This window comes from Carcharodon carcharias, chromosome 31, assembly GCF_017639515.1.
Source record: "Carcharodon carcharias isolate sCarCar2 chromosome 31, sCarCar2.pri, whole genome shotgun sequence".
NCBI lineage: Eukaryota > Metazoa > Chordata > Chondrichthyes > Lamniformes > Lamnidae > Carcharodon > Carcharodon carcharias.
In genome coordinates this window covers 553,785-577,699 of record NC_054497.1, presented here as the reverse complement: position 1 = coordinate 577,699, position 23,915 = coordinate 553,785, and the positions used below count along the sequence as shown (strand labels likewise).

Sequence of the window (23,915 nt, the reverse complement as noted above, 5' to 3'; positions counted from 1 at the left end):
TTCAACTCCAAATGCATGTATCCACCTGTCAAAACTACATTGTTTAAGTCTTTCAAATTCAATGTAAATTTTCCCAGGCTGTTTCCTTAAATTTCAAAACCTACGTCCAGATGCTTCAGGGACCGACTCACGTGCGCTCAAAATGGCCCTTTTCACCACATTATAATTCCTAGAAACCTCCTCTGACAGTGAGGCATCAATTTCCTGTGCTCTACCTGTCAATTTGTTCTGCATGGGTAATGTCCAGTTTTCCTTTGGCCAATTCATCTGTTTAGCTATCTTCACAAATGAAATAACGGATGCTTCAACATCTCTTTCTTCAAATTTTGGAAGAGTTTGTACAAATTTAAACATCTCTCCACTGGGTTCTGATCTGGACATTAGTCCTGCCTCACTATCTAGTGTCTCTTTTTTAACTGCCAGCATTTTAAGCTGGTATTCCCTTTCTTTATCCTTCTCTCTTGCCTGGAATTCTCCATCTCTATTTCTTTCTCTCCTCCTCTTCTAACCTCACCATTTTTAATTCCTTTTGGAATGCCCTTTCTCTTTCCTTTTCTGCTGCCTCTAGTTCCCATTTTTTTATCTGCAACTGAATTTGAGCCCATCCCAATGGATCACCCCTTGGAGAACTCAGTCTTTCAGGTATTCCTTTCAATTTCAAATGCTGTGCCATCTCTTCGATTACCTCTGCCTTCCTAGCTTTGGCAGGCAGTTCAATTCTTAATTTACTTGCCAATTCGATTAACCTGGCTCTTGGGATCCCTTGAAAAATCATCAGGGGCATCTCTTCCCCTTGCAGGAAGGTTTTAGCGGGTTCCAGTGACATCTTATTTTTGATAGTACAAACTTGATGTTGCCTTTCATCTATTATTACTTAATAAATCTACACCTAAATCATCATTGTCTTTTGTTCTAAAATACCCCAACCTGAGACCCCAAGCTTTGTCATGACTCACTGGGGATAACGTATTGTAATATCAAGTCCCTTTGCTCCCCGAGCCGAGACCAATGTGAAAAGTTTGATTAATTGACAAATTGCCCCAATTCTACCTAACTGTTTAATTTAGGTTAAACGAATACGAGGACCAGGTTTGTAAACTTAATAGTTAAATAACTGTTTATTAAACAAATTGTCTGTAACCAGTGGCAAAAGAAAGAAATATGAACCACTAACTTTTAACTCTATAACTTAAACTCTACCCCTCCTTAAACCCCTATAGACGAACACACACACACACACACACACACACATAAGACACACAAAACATGGATTTTAAGGGTGAGATAAAACAGTTCGATAGCGCCAATCCGGAGTTCAGGATTAGACGGGTTGACGTTGATTGCTTTCTTCCAAATTCCTTGCAGGTGTTGTGGCTGATAGGAGGTGGTCTCCCAGCACTTGCAGCCTGTGGTTCTCTGTTTGAAACTTGCTTTTAATGTCTCTACCGGTGATTTTTCCCCTTTTCCTCCTGATAGGGGTTTCTCAAAGAAAGCAGGATACGGTGATGTCAGGAATAGCCAGCTCACTACTATGGCAGGATTACTGGAGTCTTACAAAACACAGGAGAGAGAGATTCCAGGCCTTTCCTCTTTTCAGGCTAGGAGCTGATCTGCTGCACTATCCTCACACAAAACCTGGATACTTGGCCAGGAGCCAATCAAAACACCATTGCTAGGCAGTGCCCTCTTAAACCAGGTCTCCATTCCATCACCATTCTGTTCAATCTGGCACACACTGTTCCAGAAGATAGCAACATTGTAGATTTTCTTTTTCCTGATCTGGTGAGCATCTTTTTTAAACTGCAGTCGTAGTAGTTTTTAAAGGTACAGTCCTATTTTAAAGCCACAGTCCAATAAAAAAATAAAAATATGTTCTTTACCACTGGCATGACTGATATTCCTGTAAGAATTGAGGATACAGAACTGCAAGTGCCCACCAAAGCACCTGATGTTCAGGCAACTCTGTAGAAGGAGGTACCTGATAAAGAATCTGAAGTTGTGGAGCTGCAATGTTCCACATGTAGCAGGAAATCACCTGAAAGACTGAACTTGTAAATTCCTTACCCAGTGTAAGTATTTTGTTGTCTTGAAAAATATGTACTTGCAATTATAATGTGTATAGCCGAATTAAAGGAGGAGGAATGTAGTAATTGTGGTTTTATTTGGTGTGTAATGTTTTTAAGCATAATGATTGTTAGGCAAGATCACATGATCTGTAGTAACCAATAGGAGAGAAGCACGGGCTACCTCAGCAGTCAGTGTGGAGATAGAGTTAGAGTTGAAAGCACAGTTGCTGCTGAGTATGTTGTAAATAAACTTAATGTTTCTACCCAAGAAGTGTCTGCAGATCAACTCTATCAACAACAGTAGCAACTCTGCCACTGTTACAACAGAACCCAAAAACTTATGAGGCAGAGGCAAGAGTGGTGTTCACTGAGGCCTGGCTGATATCTGACTGAGCTGCAGACCATCTGGCCATCATAGGGCCTTCTGAAGCACAGAACACTTACCAGAGATCCTAAACTCATACATGGTTTCCACTACAAACACTCTGCTGTGAATCTGAAGACTTTGGCAGGAATCTTGTCCCATCCTCCATAGAGAGTTTGGTGGCAGGGGTGGGGGTTGGGGGTGTGGCATTTAATGGGAGCGTAGCAGGTGGGGACCCTGTTACCTTCTCACTCCACCCCGATTAAGTCTGAGGCAGAAAAACCCATGGTCGGGGGACTCATCATTTGGGGAGCTTGATGAGCAAACCCTTGCGGGCTCCTGGGGGAAGGTCTTGCTGAAAGCCACCCCCTGCTCTTGCTGCCGGCCACCCTCCCCCTTGATCCATGACCCCCTTCCCGCCATCACTCACCTTTGCCTGGGTCTTTCCTTGATCCAAGGCCTGGGTAGATGTCGTACCAAAAGCAGCCACTGCCTCCCATTGGCGCTGCTAAGCACATAAGAGCTGCTGGCCAATCAGAGGCTGGCAGCTCTCGGCGGGCGGGCCGTCCATCCTGGGGTCCTTGCCCCCAGGGGAAGGACCGCTGCTGGCCTGTTAAGCGTATGAGTGGCACAAGATGTGGCAGGTCATCCTGAAACAAAGCGATGTGGGGCTCTCGCCAGCTCTCCAGCCAGTGGCCGGGACCCTGTCCTTTGGTGCTGAAATTATATGCTATTTCTGGCAGTTCTCCAGTATTAAATCAGGATAACATAATTATGGACAGAAAATTGGGTTTCCTGTCCCAAGGTTGGGGAATTCCACAGATTCCTAACACGATTTGGTCCTTGCTACAATCCACCTGTCCAGTCCCAATGCCTCTAATTTAAATAATGTAAATAAAACACGGGTGCTACAGCTGCAAATTGCTCAGTTTTGTGTTTCCAGAACCTTAGGGATAGATTTGAGTGAGAGGGAAAAGACAAAGTTATTGTCAGGATCAGCTGAGACTGAATGACCCATGGAAGCAAATCAGGAATCATCGGAAAGATGACCAGCCATTCCATATTTTAAGAGTTTGCTCTTTATTTTGACCCTGTGTCCCATGTCCCTTAAGAGACGTCTTTTATCCTGTGTTTCTAGAAAAGCACATGGGCAATTGATCCTGGGAGTCTCCAGGGTGAATTTGAGTGACTCAACTGAGTGAGTTGGCCAACAGAGAGATGATAATGTTGTGACTCAGTAAGATGAGTTGTAAGTTTTAGCTGATTTAAAAACTCTCCCCCGTTCTCCCCTCCCCCTCTGCCCCGCCATTATGGCCTCAAGACCCTCCCCACTCCCCACCCCCTCTCCTGTTGAAACTCACCCCAAATCCACACCCCCACCCCACCACTCACCAGCACCCCACCCCCAACCAGCTCCTCAGTCCAAGTTTTGTTTCATTGGCGCATATCAGGTGTCGCCAACCACAAGTTTAACGTGTTCGTCAGAACAGGCAGTGAGGACACCTGTTAAAAACCAATGGGTTCCTTCTTTCTATGCCAGAGACATTCTCTATCTTTACGAAATTTCAGGCCTCAATTTGGTGTGGTAATAAAAGGTTGCTTTTAAATTCAGACCCTCCAGCATATTCTACCAAAGAATAACAGAATAATTCAAGTGAGGACATTGGACTATAATGACTACAATGTGCTTTTTCCCATCTGGACACTGTCTAGTGCCACGTTAAGAAGGTATGATTGCCATACAAATGACTGGTAGGAATAGGTTGAGGCGAAATCTGTAGGGGTCCCTGTGTTTGGGAAGGAGGAACATCCCAGGGCAGTGGAGGCATAAAATTTCCTCATGGGCCTGGAGAAACATGCCTACCTCCTTGGCCTCCCAGGGGAAGGTGAAACACTCACCTATTGTTTGGCCTTTTCATCCATCATTGACAAGCTTCAGCACAACAGGAAAAATCGCAATGGATTCCTTGCTCAGATTTGAGTTAAAATAGCAGTCAGGTCCCAATGACATCATCAGGATCCAACTTGCAGCTGCCTTCAAACAGATCCAATTTTTGCTAGTGGGATGTCTAAAGCACAACCTGTGGGCCTTACACTCCTCAGGAGAAGGTTTAAACTTACCAAAGTTATTTAGAGTGGTAGGGCAGCCTTTTGAATAGGTCCAGGGACAATCTTCAGGAGAGGTCAGCTGTCCTTTGGGAGAGGTCAAATGCCCTTTGGGAGTGTTAAAAATAGACATGAAGGTGGGTAAAAAGTGGATAAACCCACAGGAACTGTCAAGCTGATTGGAACTGTCAAGCTGTCAATGTATTTAAATCTCTTGGCCTTTAAATGTTTTTAAAAACACATTCTGTAGTTTAAAAAAATAAATCAGTGCTTGCCATTTCACACTGTCTGCTGACGTAAGTCTGCGCGCTATTGTTATAGGATTTGTGCTGCCTGACTTATTTCACAGCCCATCATTATCACAATGGGGTGCCTGTTAGCTGACAGCTTGAATGACAGCAAGTAGTTATGAAGTCTTTGATATGGGGCTATGAATACAAATACTGGCTTTTATAATGGATTAAGCACATGCATGAAATGTTTATTTTTAAGCAGATTATGTAGTTGAAGGGATGTTAATGTAATGAATGGGTTTTTATGAATGAAATTGTTTAAGTAAAATCTGCAATAAATGCCTAGAACTTTATTTTATTTCATCTCAGCATGGGTTGTCAGGTCTGCCCATGATGGATACCAGATGAGTTGGCATGGACAGCTTAAAGGCAAAGAGTGGTGGATTGGGGGGGGGGGGGGAAGGATTGGCATAATTTGGCATAGAGGCTGTAAAGGGCCTTGAGAGCTTGGTAGAGGTGCATAGGTTGGAATGGAAGGTATAGGGGCCATGGGGGTGGTTGGGGGGGCATGAATTGGCATGGATGGGCCATGGACTGTGTATGGTGGAGTGAGGGGGGGTGGGGGTGAGGGCTGTTTTGTGTTTTACTGTTTCATTTACAGCTGGGGTGAAGTCCCTCAGCGCTGAGGCGGGCCTTTCACACAGAATGCCTCCCAGACTGGCAGCCAGTATGGCCCTCTCCAGGCTCCCTCCTGGGGCAGCAGGCCCAACTTCCGTTAACAAGGGGGCACCTAGCGCAAAAATGAGACCATCTGGGGCACTTCCTCCCGAGGTGGGTTCACGGGCTCTGAACTCCTGACTCGGGAGTGAAAGGTCAGGCCTGAACGGATTTTTTTCCCTCATGACAAGCGCCTTTTCCTGTGTCAGAAAATGGCCAACCAGCTGTGTAGGTTTGATCCTTTTCCTGCCTAGAACCTGTAGTAAGTGCACAGACAGTTGGAGACTTGACCACACACCCAGGCTGCTGCTTCAATGCAGGACTGAGGGAGTGCTGCACAATCGGAGGTGCCATCTTACGGATGATTCATTTATCCACAGCTCTGTCTGTCCCCCAAACTGACTTAAAAGATCCCACGGCACTATTTTGAAGAAGGGCAGGAGAGCTTTCATTGATGCCCCAAAAGAAAAAAAGAGAGAATTGCATTTATAACGATGCCCTTACAGCGCTTTACATCCAACAGAATGTCGTCACTGCTTTAATAGGTAGAAGTCACAGTAGCCAATTTGCACACAGTAAGCAGCAATGTGATAATGTCCAGACAATCTGTTTTTGTGATGTTGATTGAGGGAATTAATATTAGCCAGGACACCAGGGAGGATGCCTCTGCTCTTCTTCCAAGCAGCGCCTTATGGGATCTTTTATATCCACACAAGCAGGTAGACTGGGGCCTTGGTCTTTAACATGTCAACTGAGAGGGAGTGCAGCACCCCCTCACTCCTGCACTGGAACATCAGCCTTGATCTTTGCACTGAAGCCCAATAGTGGGACTCGAACCCAGAACCTTGTGACACAGAGGGGGGGTATACAACACACTGAGCCACACAATGGTACACTGCCACCCTGATCAATACTTATCCCTCGTTTAGCCTCACTAAAGAAAATACATGATTATTTGAGCATTGCTAATGGAACCTCGCAGAGTAAAAATTGTCTGCCTACCATACGACAGTGCCTAAACTGATAGGTGCTATGTAAATGAAAGTTCTTTCTTTGCTAAGGCCTGAGAGTTGAAGTAGCCGGCGCCTGATTTCTGCGCTGTTGAGTGTGTCTCTAATTCACCTGCCAACCCACTTGCCTGGAGTTCAGTCCATCTTCCGACCGGGGTTTCCACAACAGCCCCTCTACAATAAGGAAGGAAGGTGACAATGAATAGGGACACCTTGGCTAGCCTGTTCCTCCAGGAATGTCAACTTCAAGTTTATCTTGTTAAATCATTTATATTTCGAAAGCTTTTTTTTAAACAAGTAGAGTCAGCTGTTAGTTCCTGAACGGAGGAAGAGATTAACATTTGTGAGGGTATCACCTGTTGCCCAGGATTTTATAAATGGGCTTTGTACTAACTTGCCAAATTTGCATGATGATTCATTAATTCAACTCCTCCATAAACTATGACGCAAATTCCTACTGTGCGTGGACAAAGCACACCCATTTCAATCTTCCAGGTCTAAAAGCAGGAGCCTCGCAGCATTTTTCTACCCTCCTAATTACTCCTTCCTAAAGAAGCAAGTGTCCTTCTGTTCTTCTCTTCTTTCATAACATTGTTCCTCTCCGCCATTCCCTCAGCTCATCTCCTGCTGAAACCTTCACCCCTGCCTTTGTTACATCTCAGCTCGGCTTCTCTTGGCCAACCTCCCATTTCCCACCCTCCCTAAACTTGTGCTGCCTTTATCTGAACTCTTCACCTGGCAGCTCCTGTGTTCGCTGGCCTTAGCTGGATGCCCAGCGATTCCTCGATTCTCAAATCCTCATCCTCATTGTTAACTGCATCGCCCCTCCCTATCTCTGTCACCTCTTTCAGTCCTGTATCCCTCCAATTCTTCCCTCTTAATGGTTCCCGATTTCCTTCAGCCCTCTGCTGGTCTCCGTGCCTTCAGCTGCCTCGGCCCGATCCTCCGGAATTCCTTTCTAAACCGCCCGATCCCTGCCGCCCTCTTTCTCCGCCTTTGCAGCAACTTTAAAAAAGGCATCTTGCACCAAACTTTTGTCCTGTCCTGAAATATCTCATTATGCGAACCAGTGTCAGAATTTGTTTGATGATCCCCACGGCGAAGCACTGTAGGGGGGGTTTTTGCTGGGTTAAAGGTGCCAGATAAATGCAAGAGTTGGTTGTTGGTTGGTAAAAAGTGTTTTCCAGCAAGGCGGCCTGTTCTTTACTGAGTCCCTCTTCTTTGCAACAGTATCTGTGATCTTCCTTTACCCTTAATCAGTCACCCTCCTCCGCTAACAAGGTACCCTGGCCAGAATATTGCTGTCAGTGTGGTTAGGGGGGGCAGGCTCAACACACCAAGGCGCAAAATGACGCGTGAAGGGGTGTGTCCTGTTGTCATCGCCTGTTGTTTAGATATTTCGTTCAGCGGACCCGTGTTGGAGGAAGCTGTGCGCCCACCAAACTATTAAGGCCATTAAAAAACAAATGAAGGTTGTTAACCTTACGGGTGGCAGGGCAGGTGAACAGTCCAAGCGGCATTGGTGTATTTTAGGAAACCTCATCCACGAGCGGGGGGTGGGGGGGGGGCGGGGTGAGGTTTCCTAAAGCTTTTATTAATTAAATAAAAAACTTTCCTAAATATAAAAACACTGACTCGGTCACATGAGGAGGCGTGTTTAAATAATTTTGTACTTCATTTGTAACAACGCTTTTTTATCAACTCCATCTCCCTGAGGCAGCTCCGTGCCCCGACTCTCCATCCGCCACCGCCCCCTCACCCACACAGGGAGTGCTGAGCGCTACCGGCCGCGCTGGCTGGACCTTAATTGGCCCGCCCAGTATAAAATGGCGGCGCGCAGCCAATTGCGGGCGGCGATCGGCTCTGTGCTCGCCCCCAGCCGCTCCCACCCAGCCCACCTGGCGTAGCTAAGATGCAGCCCCCCGACTCTAAAACAAGAGTGCATTTAATTCCACCTAGCGGCTCGAGTTAGACATTGAAAAGCTCCCCAAGCAGAGCACCTTGGCCGTTCCCACTGCCTGGCTTCTTGTGAGTCCTTGCTTAGCTCTTCACAACCCGCTTCTCACCTCCAATTTCCCAGACTCCTCTGCTGCCCGGGCTCCCCTGCTCCTGAAGGTCTCGGTTGCCATGACACTCTTCAACCTCTACCAAGGACCTATTCCCCGCACCCCCCCTTGTCCTTCTGCTGTTGCTCGTCGAGGTTCAGGATTGTACCTCAGATCACCGCTGGCTTCTCGGTTTTGCTCTGCTGCTGTGTTGGGTCCTGGATTAATGGCAGGCTGAAGGGAATCTGGAATGGTCTAGGCCAAAGACCATTTCTCTGCTGGCCACAATAAAAAAAAACACAGAGGGACATTGAAGCCCGTAAGCTCCTGTTGGGAGGTGAGGGCACAAGGGCTGAGGGGAGCTGCAGAGGAGCAATTCCAGTGTAGGGCAGTGGAGGAATCCGGAAGGATGGGTGAAGTTAGCGGCCACTGTTTGTAGTGAGGAAGCAGCAAGGCCGAGTTCATTCATTCACAGCTCAGCTTTTATTGTCTTACTGTGGCCTCCACCTAGTGCCACTGTTTTCTATTGAGTCTATTCTCTACTGGATCAATGCCCGGCCTACTTCCATCAATTCAGTTTTCATTGTTGGAAACTCTCTGCTCCGAGTGAAGGTAGCTTTGATCTCTCCCAACTGGGTTTCCCAATCTCCTCTAGATCCAGCTGAGCTGTGAATGAATGAACTCGGCCTTGCTGCTTCCTCACTACAAACAGTGGCCACTAACTCCACCCATCCTTCCGGACTCCTCCACTGTCCTACACTGGAATTGTATAGGCCCAGCCCTTCTGCAGCTCCCCTCAGCCCTTGTGCGCTCACCTCCCAACAGGAGCTTACGGGTTTCAATGTCTCGCTGTGTTTTTTTTTACACCTCCCCTTACCCACCAAGCCAAACAGCTGCCAGCCTCAGAATGCCTCATCGCCAGAACTTTCAAATAAGGTTAAAAGTTTCAAACAACCCCTTATGTCTCCCACTACCCCTCTCATGCAAAGCTATGGCACTCCCATGACTATCCATTTGTGGGTGAGCCTAGAACGAGGGGGCACTGTTTTATAATTAGGGGTCGCCCTTTTAGGACAGAGAATTTTTCTCTCTCAGAGGGTTGTGTGACTACTGGCCTCCCGGCATCAGAACGCAGTGGAGGTGGGGGGTCACTTTAAGGCAGAGTTAGATAGATTCTTGTCAGGCCAGGGAATTAAATGTTACCGGGGGTAGAGGGGAATGTGGAACTCAAAACACAAACAGATCAGCCATGATTTTATTGAATGGTGGAGCAGGCTTGAGGGGCCGAATGGCCTGCTTCTGCTCCTATTTTGTATGTTCATATGTTCATATCCACCCACTGTGCTGCATGAAACCTCCCAACAGGAGCTTACAGGCTTCAATGTCTTTCTGTGTTTTTTAACCAATGAACCCTTTAGTGACAGTAGGGTGAGTAAAAAAAGGCTTTGAAAATAACAGTCATTCTGTGACAATTTTCCATCTTTTTAATAAAAATCTTTTAACTGCAGGACACCTGATACTGATGTAATGATACTCCAAGGCCGCATGGTTAAGAAACAGAGACCTGGATAGAAGCAGAAGTACAACCTCATTAGAGTACTGAAATGTGTACATAAAGAAGTTCCATTTTACCCCAAAGTCAAGACAAAACATGATGGCAGTGGAAAGAGTGTATAAGACCCTGTAAAACTCTAAGTAAAGACTAAAAAACCTACAAATCCTTGGAAAAGGGACAAGAAGAGAAAAGACTGGAGACTCACATGAGAAGGGAGTTTCAAGGGTGCAGCTGGTGCAAGGTGACAAACAGCAGTGAGTACAGATCACAATCTACAAAGCAAACTACTGACGCAGTAACAGATCCAGAGCTTAGGACCAGCATGGAATCTACTTTGCTGCTCCCAGAACCATTCCAAGCACTGAAGGCTCACAACAGGCTCAACATTGAGACAATTGGAGGAAGAGATTTTCCACATACAGAACAGTTTCAGGTTTACTTAAGAAGGGACCAAAGGACTGGGTCAGTACTTTACTCCATACAGCAGGGGCTATTGCAGATGACATAATAGTGAGACAGTGAGTCGATGAAGCTTCAAGCTCATATGATGAAGTTCTGCAGGTATTCGATGTGCACTCCAGTGTTGAAAAAATTGTGATCGTTGAGTGAAATTTGATAAGAGGTGGCAAAAACTGGGTGAACACATGGATTTATTTATAAATGACCTGTACAGATTCACAGTGAATTGTAACTATGGCATCCTCGGAGACTAATTAAAATACAATCGTATAGTAGCTGGGGTCTTAGATGAAACGCTACAAACAAAAGAAGATTGAACCCTCACAAAGGCAGTGCAAATTGCACAGACCAAGCTTAGGAGGCTGAACAGAATGGCTGTTGTTGGGGAAAGTGAGAGCCCTGGGAAACAGTAGGTGAAGCCCTTCAATATGTCTCTCAAGACAAAGAAAATGCAATGAAGGAAAAGCCAACAAATCCGGGGGGAAAAAATACACAACTGCCATCTTGAGATGCCCTGGGTGTGGTGGGAAACCTTGTACATGCAGGAAAAATGCCCCATGCGGGGGGTAGAGTGCCACAACTGTGGAAAGTTAGGACACTTTAAAAATGTCTGCTGACACCCCCCTGCTCCCACTAACCCCCTCCCCCCACCGTCTGCTTCCCCCCCACCCCCCCTACCAACCGCTGCCACACTGAACCCTCCCCTCAGCCGGCACTCTCACCGAGCAGGAATTATCCCAACTCCCACCAACACTCGAGGATTAAAATCCAGGCCAGGGTTTCAGACGAATGACCTATCCTCCTCCTCCCTGCACAGGACACCGATGTTATTCCTGTTTCTCCCTCTACGGACGCTGAATGGCCCGCTGAGTACTTCCAGAATTTTCAGTTTCTTGTTCAGATGCAGTTTTCCCAGTCGTGTGTGTTTTCTCTTATTTCCGATGCACTCTAGGCCTACAGCATTAAGAAAGAAGAACATGTGAATTACGAGCAGGAGTAGGTCATTCAGCCCTTTGAGCCTGCTCCGCCATTTGATAAGGTCAGGGCTGCTCTGGTTATGGCCTCTACTTTCCTGTCCATACTAGATAACCGCTTGACCCCCTCGTCAGTCTCGAATCTATCTAACTCTGCCTTAAATATATATCCGCTGCTGTCTGGGGAAGAGAATCACACAGAGTCACAACAATCTGAGAGAAAAACATTCTCCTCATCTCCACCCTCAAAGGGAGACCCCTTTATTTTTAAGCTGTGCCCCTTAGCTCTAGACTCCGTAACAGGGGAAAACATCCTTTCAGCCTCCACCCTGATAAGTCCACCCAGGATCTTATGTGTTTCGATTACATCACCTCTCATTACGAAAAAAAACCCTTTAGTGAGCAAGGGGCAGGAATTTGCGCTGAGTGGGCAGGCATGTGCCCCCACCCACTCGAGCAGCAAAATGTCGGCGATGACATCAGGCGGATGTCTCGCTGTCATCGCCCACCCGTGTGATATTGCGGGCGGCAGGTGTGCCCGCCGACAATTAACGGGCCTGTTAAGGCCATTAAAGCTCCAACAGAATCAGATTTTTCCCTGCCCGTCCTACCTTACGGTCGGCGGGTAGGCAGAGAGGCCGAGCGGCCTTCAGATGTTTGAGGGAACTTCGTCCGCGGACGGTATGAGGTTTCCGACAGCAAATGAACGTTTAATGAAAAAAGCAAAAAACCGAAGAGGCTGGAAATCGAACACAAAAACAAAAATAGCTGGAAAAACTCAGCAGGTCTGGCAGCATCTGCAGAGAGGAACACAGTTAAAGTTTCGAGTCTGTATGACTCTTCAACAGAACTAAGGAAAAATAGAAAAGAGGTGAAATAGAAGCTGGTTTAAGGGGGTGGTGGGACAAGTAGAGCTGAATAAAGGGCCAGTGATAGGTGGAGATAACCAAAAGATGTCACAGACAAAAGGACAAAGAGGTGTTGAAAGTGGTGAGGTTATCTAAAGGAATGTGCTAATTAAGGGTAGAAAGCAGGACAAGCAAGGTACAGATAGCTCTAGTGGGGGTGGGGTGGGGGGAAGGGATCAGAATAGGCTAAAAGGTAGAGATAAAACAATGGATGGAAATACATTTAAAAATAATGGAAATAGGTGGGAAAAGAAAAATTTATATAAATTATTGGAAAAAAACGGGGGGTGGATCGGAAAGGGGTTGGGGATGGAGGAGAGAGTTCATGACCTGAAATTGTTGAACTCAATATTCAGTCCGGAAGGCTGTAAAGTGCCTAGTCGGAAGATGAGGTGCTGTTCCTCCAGTTTGCGTTGAGCTTCACTGGAACAGTGCAGCAGGCCAAGGACGGATATGTGGGCAAGAGAGCAGGGTGGAGTGTTAAAATGGCAAGCGACAGGGAGGTCTGGGTCATGCTTGTGGACAGACCGAAGGTGTTCCGCAAAGCGGTCACCCAGTCTGCGTTTGGTCTCTCCAATGTCCAAAAATTTAATGAAGATTTTTAAAAATTCATTCATACACCTCCCTGCTCGAGCGACAGAGTCACATGAGGGACCATGTTTTTAAGATTGCTAACTTTTTTTATTTTTAATGTTATAAATCTTCAGCAGCCTCAGGGGGCTTTTACTGTGTGTGCCCACACGCATGAGCAAACAGCTGTGCTCGCCCTCCTCCAGCCACCCCCAACCCTGGCAGCACCACAGGGGGTTCCACACTGGGCAGCCCGTTAAAGGGCCAACCAGCAGGAAGTGGATGTCGGGGCCCGATCGCGGGCAGCGCCCACTCCCAGGCCCACCCGCCCGGCAAGGCTGAGTTTGACGATCAGCCACGATCATATTGAATGGCGGAGCAGGCTCGAAGGGCTGAATGGCCTCCTCCTGCCCCTAGTTTCTATGTTTCTGAGGTGAAAATCCTGGCTGAGGAGTGTAGACCTTCTTGGGATATTGAGGCCCTGTTCCAAAATTATGCAAATTCATGCTTCACAAAGGCTTAACCGCGTTTAGGTAAGGCCTTCTTTCACCCTTAAGCTGCCCGGTAATGAGAAAAGGGTGTTTACTTCTACCCAGCCATCTGTGGGTTACAGAGACTCACAGGACAGGAATCTAGCTGGGCTGTTCCATTCGTTATTTGGTAAAGATGCCCGAATAGAGGCGCTACATCAATGCATCCATTCTTTCTCAAAGTATAAAAATGACAGCTAAAGCTGAACAAAGGATATTTGGGTTGGAGTCTAAACCAGAGCTCTGCACAGCTGAGGCCGGAATGCAGGCAAGCACCAGGCTGGGTGGGAGCAGCTTTGCATCGGTTCACCAGTAGTCACCTGCCTCTGGACCATTGTCCCCTAGTCAAGATAGTGGGAGTGGGGGCTGGGGGAACCGCAGGACTACCTGCCCACATATGGTGGGTGGGCAATTAAGGCTCTTTGTAGGGCTGTTCAAGCCTATTGTCAGAGGCCGATTGCAAATTTCCAGCCAGTCTCCAGGACCCCAGAGACGTCAGGGACTTGCCCAACTGCCTGGAAACGCCCTCCCAGAGACTGACCCAGGTGCCAGGGGCTCTGGTAGACGTTGAGACCCTCTCTGCCTGCTTGGTTTCAGCTGCAGGGATGCCCTCCAGAGGGGATTTCCCGAGACAAAGGTGGCCCCAGGTGCCTTTTATTTAAAACTTTAAAATATTGGAGAGGGGCCGCCTCACAATGGAGGTGCCCTTCTCTCTTTCTCTGCCTCACTCTCTTACCTGAAGACAGCCCGCTGCCTCTTCAGTGCTGGAGGGTCTCCTATTGGCCCACCATCTTCTAATGCTGGCCCGCTCTCCTTGAGCTGCTAGATTGCCAAATTGGGGGAAAAATCAAAACTGGGTGACTGTTCCCCACAAAATTCAGGCTTCTGACCACCACCACCACCACCGCCCCCCACCCCCCCACCACCCACCCTTCCCCCACCCCCCCACCACCCCCTCCACCACCCTCTCCACACACCGCCCCCCCCCCACAACTCCCCCCATCCCCCATTTGACCCTGACATCGGAATCCTGAAGCCCATGGGGTAAATCTATCCCATAATGTCAACCTCTTTGTATTCCAACCTCATGACATAAAGGTCAGCATTTCATTCACTTCTTAATAATTATCTGAGTGAAAAGGTTGTGTGTCCGAGATCTACTCCAAACGCTTGGGCCCATAAACCGGGCTGACACTCCAGTAAAGCACTGGGGGAGCACCGTTCTGTCATGGGAGAGGGTTACTGAAAAATATCCTCGCTTAATGTAAAACCCTTCGGAAGGCCCTGTGGTTGTGAAAGGCTCCACATTAACAGAAACCCTTCTTTAAATAAACATTGCATCAACGCCAGTCTGCGTCCTCGAAAGACTGTTGCGCAATTTTCATCCGTGAGGGCAGTGAGCGATTACTGAGGATGAATCCGCTTAGAATTAGGTTTCCCTGTCCGTCCAGGGTAAAATTGCCATTTTTTTCCATGACCCACTTCGCCGTGTTTGCTACACGACAACTTCCTTTCGAATGAACTGAAAGCGATTTGTAACTTCCACGGTTACCAAGCGCAGGCTGGGCAGCCATTTTGTACCTTACATAGGCGAGACGGCCATGCCGCTGGGCGAGTAATCCAGAGGCCCAGGATAATGCTCTGGGGATGTGGGTTCAAATCCCACCATGGCAGCTGGTGGAATTTAAATCCCTTTAATAAATCAAAGCTGGTGACTATGAAGCTAACATCGCTGGTTGTAAAAATCGACCTGGTTCACTAATGCCCTTTAGGAAAGGGAACCTGCCGCCCTTACTTGGCCTGGCCCACACAGGGGGCAGAGTCTTGCACTCGCTCGACCCCAGGGAGCATAAAATGAGGCGCGCTGGTGCCGAGCGAGGGTTCCCGACATCATCGTGCACTCAGGAGATATTTTCGGTTGGCGGGCGCACGGTGGGAACAATCAACAGGCCGAGTAAGGCTATTAAAGTCCCCAATTAAATGAAGCTTCTCGCTGCCCGTCCAACTTTAGCAGCGGTGGGCGGGCGAAAAGTCCAAGTGGTCTTTGGATATTTTTTGCAAAACCTCATCGGCAGGAGGAATGGAGGTTTCGTCCAGTGATTAAAAAAAATAAGTAACAATTTTCCGAACTAATGTGTAACACATCCCTCTTCATGTGGCAACCACGTTTTTGACATTTTAAATTCTTTATTTCTTAATGCTCAAGAGTCCCGAAGGCAGCTCTGTGACTGAGGGAGGGTTTACTGAGCGCGCCCACACGCGTGCACGCATTTCCTCCTCCCGGCCACAGGCAGCGCTGCAGCGCGTGATTCACACCGGCTGCCCGCCCATTGGTCATTCAGAGTGACATGGCGCCCGCGGCCCGATGTCCGGCTGGTCCTGCTCGAGTCCACCCGGCAACTGGGAGGCCCGGGGTGACCTACTCTCAGAGGGGGAGAAAGAAAGAACATGAAGGGCGGCTTTGGTGTGGGGATCCAGACAGGACAGGCAGGGAATGCTTGTCCGACCCTGTGAGGCGGGCGCGTGGTCAACCTGTCAGGGTGGGCAGCCGCAAGCAGTGCAAACGTGTGCAGATGTGTGAAACAGAAAGGGCTGAAATTCAGGGAAAATAGCATCTCAGCAACATATACAATCGGGGGCATGGAGCAATCACCTCAATTTTTAAAAAAATTTACTCTTTCACGGGATGTGCACATCGCCAGCAAGGCCCAGCCCTAATCGCCCTTGGCTTGCTGGGCTATTTCAGAGTCTGGAGTCACATGTAGGCCAGACCAGGTAAGGGTGGCAGATTTCCTTCTCTTAAGGGCATTAGTGACCCAGATGGGTTTTTATAACAATCAATGATAGCTTTGTGGTCACCATTACCAAGGTGAGTTTCTAATTCCACATTTTATTAATTGAATTTAAATTTGAACCCACAGCCCCCAGCGACATTACTGCACCATCACCTCCCATCCGCAGGATGGTTCCGAGGTGATCCTGGAAAACCCAGGACAGTCAGTCACCCTGGCTCCACAGGTGACTCCACACCCACAGCAATGTTGTGGACTCTGAACCTCCCTCTGAAATGGCCGAGCAAGTCACTCAGGACCCCCTCCCTAACAGCACCTACCTGTGGGTTTACCTACACCGCCTGAGCTGTGATGCTTGAAAATGGCAGCTCTCCACCACCTCCTGAAGAGCAACTAAGGGATGGGCAACAAATGCTGGCCCAGCCAGCAACACCCACAGCCCATGAACCAATAAACAAACAAAAAGGATAAAAAAAAACATTTCTTAGAACAGGGTGTACATTCAGAAATTGTGCAAGAACAGATGTGACTTATCTTCCTCAAAAATGTTGATGGGACTGAAGCGTGGTGCTTGCATTACAGGACTATTCACACAACAGGCCATTGGTAGAGGGGGTCTGTTGTGACTTTTGAAGACTCAGAATTCAGGGCTGGAATTTCAGGTTGTTTCTACAGTGTGGAAATCACCTTTGAAGCAGGGAATTTATACCTGAAACCTCCAGGTCTTCAGCCGGGTCAGTTAACTCCATGATGACATTCCTCCACCCACACCGACCCACCCCCTCACCCCGCCCATTCCTTTCTCAATGGTTTGGGAACCCCCTCTTGCATTGAGGCAACATGGACATCCTTCCAGAATTGTCTGCCCCCAGACCTCTGGATGGACTCAACATTAGGAGCAGTAAAACCATTTCCTCCTCACATGCATCTCCCTTAAACTTCACTGAGCCAAGATTGGCAGCCATGCCTTCAGCTGCCTGGGCCCAAAGCTCTGGAACTCCCTCCTTAAACCTCTTCACCTCTCTACCTCATCCTCCTTAAGTCACTCCTTCAAATCAACCTCTTTGGCCAACCTTATGCTCACCTACCCCAATATCGCCTTATGGTGCGTGGTCAAATGTTGTCTGATTATTCCCCTGAAGCCTGTTGGGATATGTTGCTGCATTAATGGCACTATAGAAATACAAGCTTTTTACAAATTCTTTCATGGGATATGGGCGCCAACAGCAAGCTCTATCATCCCAAACCCACCCCAATAATCATTCATCCCTGGGAAACACATGATTTCGATGATGGGCAGGTTCTCATTCAAGCGCTATGCTGTCACCTCACCATGTCTTCACGCCAGGCACCATATTTAAAGTGCAGCCACGCGTACACATCTCAGTACTTCCAGCCCAGGACTGCTGCACAGAAGGCAAAAATACTGCAGCACCCAGATTTAGTGACACATCCCTGGAAAGCCTTTTGGATGCAGTGGAGGCCCACCCTGATGTCCTCCACCCCTACTCGAGCTGCAGGATGGGCAGCAGCAGTACCAGTCCAGCTTGAGAGGCAGTGGCAGTGGTGGTTAGCACCAACGCCCTTCCAAAGAGGATAGCCAGCCAGTGCCAAAAGAGGATGAATGATCTCCTCCATTCTGCCAGGGTAAGTCACTCTTCTCATCACTCTCAACTCAAACACTCACAAACCCAGCACACACCCACAGGGGTCTCACTCAGTGCCAGTTCAAGATTAATCACCATTCACTGCCTCACACACACTTTCATTGTCCTCATCCCACCCATGGTACCACTCACCACCCAAACATGCCAGGCATGCTTATCATCTGGCCCCACAGGCATCCTGCTTACACTCTCTCCATCTCTATCCATGCAGGACAAGCTGGCACACAACAAGAGGTGGAGGTCACAGACCGGTGGAGGAATGCCCGAAATCCAGGTCCTCACTGACTTGGAAATAGAATCATCCAGTTGGCCGGCGATGACCGGGACCGGTCCTGTGCTGATGGTGAGATCGGCGCTGCTCCACCAAGTGAAGATCCAACAGTGCAACAAATGTCAGACAACCACACTGTGAGTGATGTGTCCTGTTTCACAGGCCACTGCCATGCACTAATTATCTCCCCTTGCTTCAGCAGGCACATCTGGGAAACAGCCAATGGCGTCCACGGCCCAAATCCTTGATTCAAGCCTCGAAGAAACCTCAGAAGAAGAATCTGCTGAAACCCCAATTGAACACCCATCCCAGCGCTCACCCACACCCTCTGCCAGTGCAGCGACACTCACCTCGGTGGGAACTAGCTTTAGAGTAGCCTCGGGATCACAATCTGGTGAGCACATCGCATGGTCTGATCCACAGCAGGCGGCAGCAGGCACTTCCCTGGTGTCCGGCGCTAGGGGGAATTGCTGGAGGTCAGAAATGTGCTGAGTCCGAGTCAGATGATGAGCCTCTGGACTCGATCATGTCTCAGTTGCTGGAGCTGCAAAGGCCAAACTCAGGAACATCAGGGAGGGATGTCAGCTGCACTCAGGTTGCAAGGCATGATGGAGGAGTCCGTCCGCCTTTACTCTGAAGTTAACGCACCGGCATGCCAATGCAGCGAGGTCAACACTGGTAGGATGGTGGCTGCCATGGAAACCTTGTTCCAGGACATCAATCCTGCACTGCAGCGCAGGCTGAAACTCCATTGCTGACACCATATTGGGCTCCAACAGTGTCAACGTGAGATGGATGTGGGGCAGCCTGATCTCATCCCAGCATCCTCTTCTCCTCAAGGAGTCAGCCAGGGGCCCTCAGGCACCCATAGGGAGGAGGATCAGTGGGTGAACAGCCAGGTGACTGCAGGAGTGCCCGACCAATCCGAGTCCCCTCTTCCTGTGAACCAAGGTGATCCAGCTCCACAGACCGAGGAGGGTGCCGCTGCCACACAGCAGGACCCCCAAATCAGGCCAGGGTCTTCAAAGTCTTGGCCCTCCAGAGGATACCAGTCAATGGATTCTGACCCAGTGACAGCGAAGGAATGGCGATATATTTCCAAGTCTGGTTGGTGAGTGCCTTGGAGGGGAGATTCCAAGTGCTGGTGTTCCCACCTATCTGCTGTCCTTGTCCTTCTAGATGGTAGTGGTCGTTGGTTTGGAAGGTGCTGTCTAAGGAGCCTTGGTGAATTTCTGCAGTGCATCTTATAGATGGTACACACAGCTGCTACTGTGTGTCAGTGGTGGAGGGAGTGAATGTTTGTGGATGGGGTGCCAATCAAGCAGGCTGCTTTGTCCTGGATGATGTCAAGCTTCTTGAGTGTTGTGGGAGCTGCACTCATCCAAGCAAGTGGGGAGCATTCCATCACATACCTGACTTGTGCCTTGTCAATTGTGTACAGGCTTTGGGGAGTCAAGAGGTGAGTTACTCGTCGCACGATTCCTAGCCTCTGACCTGTTCTTGTAGCCACAGTATTTATATGGCTAGTCCAATTCAGTTCCTAATCAATGGTAATCTCCAGGATGCTGATAGTGGGGGATTCAGTGATGGTAATGCCATTGAACGTCAAGGAGTGATAATTAGATATTCTCTTGTTAGAGATGGTCATTGCCTGGCACTTGTGTGGTGCGAATGTTACTTGCCACTTGTCAGCCCAAGCCTAGATATTGTCCAGGTCTTGCTGCATTTGGACATGGACTCCTTCAGTATCTGAGGAGTAGTGAATGGTGTTGAACATTGTGCAATCATCAGCGAACATCCCCACTTTTGACCTTATGATGGAAGGAAGGTCATTGATGAAGCAGCTGAAGATGGTTGGGCCGAGAACACTATCATGAGGAACTCCTGCAGTGATGTCCTGGAACTGAGATGATTGACCTCCAACAACCACAACTATCTTCCTTTATGCTCGGTATGACTCCAACCAGCGGAGTCATACTGATCCCCATTGACTCCAGTTTTGCTAGGGCTCCTGGATGCTACATTCGGTCAAATGTGGCCTTGGTGTCAAGGGCAGTCACTCTCATCTCAGGAGTTCAGTTATTTGTGCTATTAATTTATCCATCTTGTTAAGAATAGGCTTTAATTCTGTCTTTTTGCCATTAGCTTACCTGAATCTTTACCTCAATCTTTATTTTTACAACAATTGATATTTTTTGTGAATGATTATCTTGGTGGGGATTAGATGTAGGGGTGTGGTGACAAGCAATGTCAGCCTGTATTTTCAAAGAAATCACTGCTGTATTCCAGCTTTTAAAAATAGACTTGACTCCTTGACTTGCTTCCCCTGTCATTCCTTCAAATATTTGTGTGGAAATGAGACACTGTCCTAGTTCAGGATCAGGCATACTCCCCAGATGATCACCCTCACTTAAGGTTGAGAATGACAGATCTCACAGACACCTAAATGGGTCTAATGTACTGATCTAACTCTCCCTGTAGGAGGAAAGGAATCAGCAGTGAATATTACCATCCTTCAGATTGCCTTTTTTTAACAAGTTTTAGCCAGATTATAACAACCCGGATATTATAAGGGTCCTCACTTTGCCTAATAGCCAATCGAGCCCATCTCCAAAGTTCTTTGCGAGAACCGTCTCCCACCGTGAAATTTCTTTCATGATTATGGCCGTCATGTCCAGCCTCCTAGGCCTCTTGTCTTCTCTCATGTCGAGTTTTGAATATGTGATGCTCCTTGCCAATTTAAAATATAATTCGTCCATCTTCGATGTTGGGTGTCTATCAAGTTTGGCCACTCTGCTTACAGTTAACTTACAGCCTCCTCAACAATGTAGCTCCCTACTGAAGAGTGTACAGAGAGGGGTTGCTGAGCTTGGATACAGAAGACTATATGAGACAATATGTTTTCTGAATGAAATAAAAGTTTATTAAAGAATCGAACATGCAATTCACTTTTGATGGCAATTGCAACAATGATGGTTCTAGGAAAAATAGGTATAATTTTGTTTCTGTTAGAGAATCTGAGTCTTAACAACGTTACCGAGAGATATTTAAGATATCCATCCACATTTATATCCACCTTTAATCCTGAGTAGAAAGTTACTAAGACTAGCGAGATACCTCTATCCCTGTAAAGAGGAGAACTATCATCACTACACTACAGCAGTTATATCTTTACTTTGAGCAATGCTGGAGTGAATCCAATGAAATTAAAGATCCTACTGGGTAGCTCCAATTTTACACCATAAAAGAGTTAAACTAGCAGGAATCATGTTAAGCACTTGTGTTGGAAAACATCCTTTGTTTTTAGTCAAAACCTTTCATTTTAGTCAATCCCCTTCAAGCAAACAGGATAATTAGAGGTGCAGGTGGTGGTCACTACACTCAGTTTCCAGGATTCAGTTGATAAGTAATTTCAGGGCATCCTTAAGGTTAGATTGTTAGATTGTGGTATCTTACAATTTATCAATGCCTTGCTGAGGTGATGTAAAGGACAGTTCCTGTTTTTTCAAGAACTGCCTTCTGTTAGAGGAAATTATCATATTCTACGCTATCGGATGTTTGTGTCCTTGAGCACATAATTATGCCCATGCATGTTTATAAACCAAATTTTATGGTGGGAATTGAAGTCATGTTTTCTGAATCATTAGCCAAGGCTTAATTACTAGTCCAGTAATATAACCATCATGCTAGCTTTCCTCCTCCTTCAGGTACCATACCCTAAGAGGCTGTTGGTGGCCATGGGCGTCCATTGGATTGGCCCATGATTATGCTTGGCAAAGTACTGCAGTGGTTTGCTGTTGCCTTCTGCAGTAAGGCTGACCAGGGAACTCTCCCACTTCTACCACCTGCCATCAGGCCTATCGGAAAGATTTACAGGCTGATAATCAACCTGGTTGCTCATGCTATGAATGCACATTCTGTGGCCATCAAGTGCTGAAGTGGGACCCAGAGCTTCTGGCCAAGAGAAAGGGACAATACCCACTGTACCACAAATCATAGCATCCTTCTGCATGGAAGGAGGCCATTCAGCCCATTGTGCCTATGCTGGCTCTAATAAAGTGATATCCAATTAAGTCCACTCCCACGCTGTTCCCTGAAACTGTTTTTCTTTATCGAGTACATATCCATTCCCCCTTTGAGAGTTAGTTATGAATCTCCTACCATCGCTCTTTCAGACAGAGCATTCATAACTCACAGTGAAAAACAAATCTCCTCAACTCCCCCAGCTCTCTTTGCAAAGAACTTATCTCATTCAGTTCCGTTAGGACAGAAAATTATCTTTTGCAGTTTTCAGAGACATATAAGGGACTGTAGCTTCAAGTTAGACAGGGACTGCAAAGAAAGGAACAAAATGACTACAAAATTATTCATAAGGCAGCTGCTAAGCATTTAGATTGTAAACTTTCAGCAATTTTCTTACACCACATGGGCTGCAGCGGCTCAAGAAGGCAGCTCACCACCACCTTCTCAAGAGTAATTAGGGATGGGCAATAAATGCTGGCCTTGTCAGCGATGCTCATATCCCATGACAGAATTTTTAAAAAGGGAGCTGCAAACATTTCCACTGTGAAAAAAAGGAACAATATTTGCTCGTTCAGCTTTTGTCATATACATTGCATGACTGAATCTTAAAATAAATCCTGCTGTGATGTCGTTTTATTTATTGCCCCCTAGATCAGCCTCTGCTGAAACGCTCAACCACACCTTTGTCACCCCCAGACTTGACTATTCCAATATAGATTTTTCTTTTCCCACCTATTTCCATTATTTTTAAATATTTTAAAATCTTTTATGCTCCCTCCACCCCCACTAGAGCTATACCTTGAGTGCCTTACCATCCATTCTTAATTAGCACATTTGTTTAGATAATATCACCAACTTTAACACCTATGTGTTCTTTTGTTCTATTGTTGTTGACATCTTTTGATGATCTGCTTCTATCACTGCTTGTTTGTCCTTACAACCACACCCCCACTCCACCTCTCTCTCTCTCTCTCTCCACCCCGCGCCCCCCCCCACCCCCCCCCCCCCCCACACACACACCATAAACCATCTTATATTTCAACTCTTTCTTGGACTCGAACTCAAGTTCTGTCGAAGGGTCATGAGGACTCGAAATGTCAACTCTTTTCTTCTCCGCCGATGCTGCCAGACCTGCTGAGTTTTTCCAGGTAATTCTGTTTTTGTTTTTTTATTCCAATACTCTCCTGGCGAGCCTTCCTTCTGGGAGTCTCCATAAACTTGGACTCTTTCAAATAGCTGCCTCAAACCAATTCCCTTTCACCCATCTCCTCTCTATTCACTGACCAACATTGGCTCCCAGTTTGACAATATCTCGGTCTAAAAATTCTCATCCTTGTTTTCAAATCCCTCCATGGCTTTGCTCCTTCCCTATCCCTGAAATCTCCTCCAGCCCCACAACCGTCCGAGATACCTGCACTCCTCCAAGTCCAGCTTCTTACACATCCCCAATCTGTCCGCATCTCTCCGCCATTGGCAGCCATTTTCCTAAACTCTAAACTCAGAAATTCCCTCCCTAAACCTCTCCAGCTCTCGAACTCTCTCTTGTTCTTTAAGAGCTCTACCTCTTTGACCACTTGTGCTAATCTGTCCTAATATGTCAATTTACTCGATTTCAAGTTTTGCCC

The 23,915-nt window shown here is 47.3% G+C and overlaps 1 long non-coding RNA gene across 1 annotated transcript; it reads right to left on the bottom strand.

Annotated features, from left to right (window-relative positions):
- Positions 1-10,021: 10,021 nt before the first annotated feature.
- Positions 10,022-16,719, bottom strand: LOC121271814. Its single transcript, XR_005941763.1, has 4 exons — positions 16,650-16,719; positions 14,274-14,359; positions 11,278-11,509; positions 10,022-10,105 (listed from the first exon to the last, which is right to left on the bottom strand). It is a non-coding gene; the product is annotated as an uncharacterized LOC121271814 (long non-coding RNA).
- Between the last annotated feature and the right edge of the window lie 7,196 nt (positions 16,720-23,915).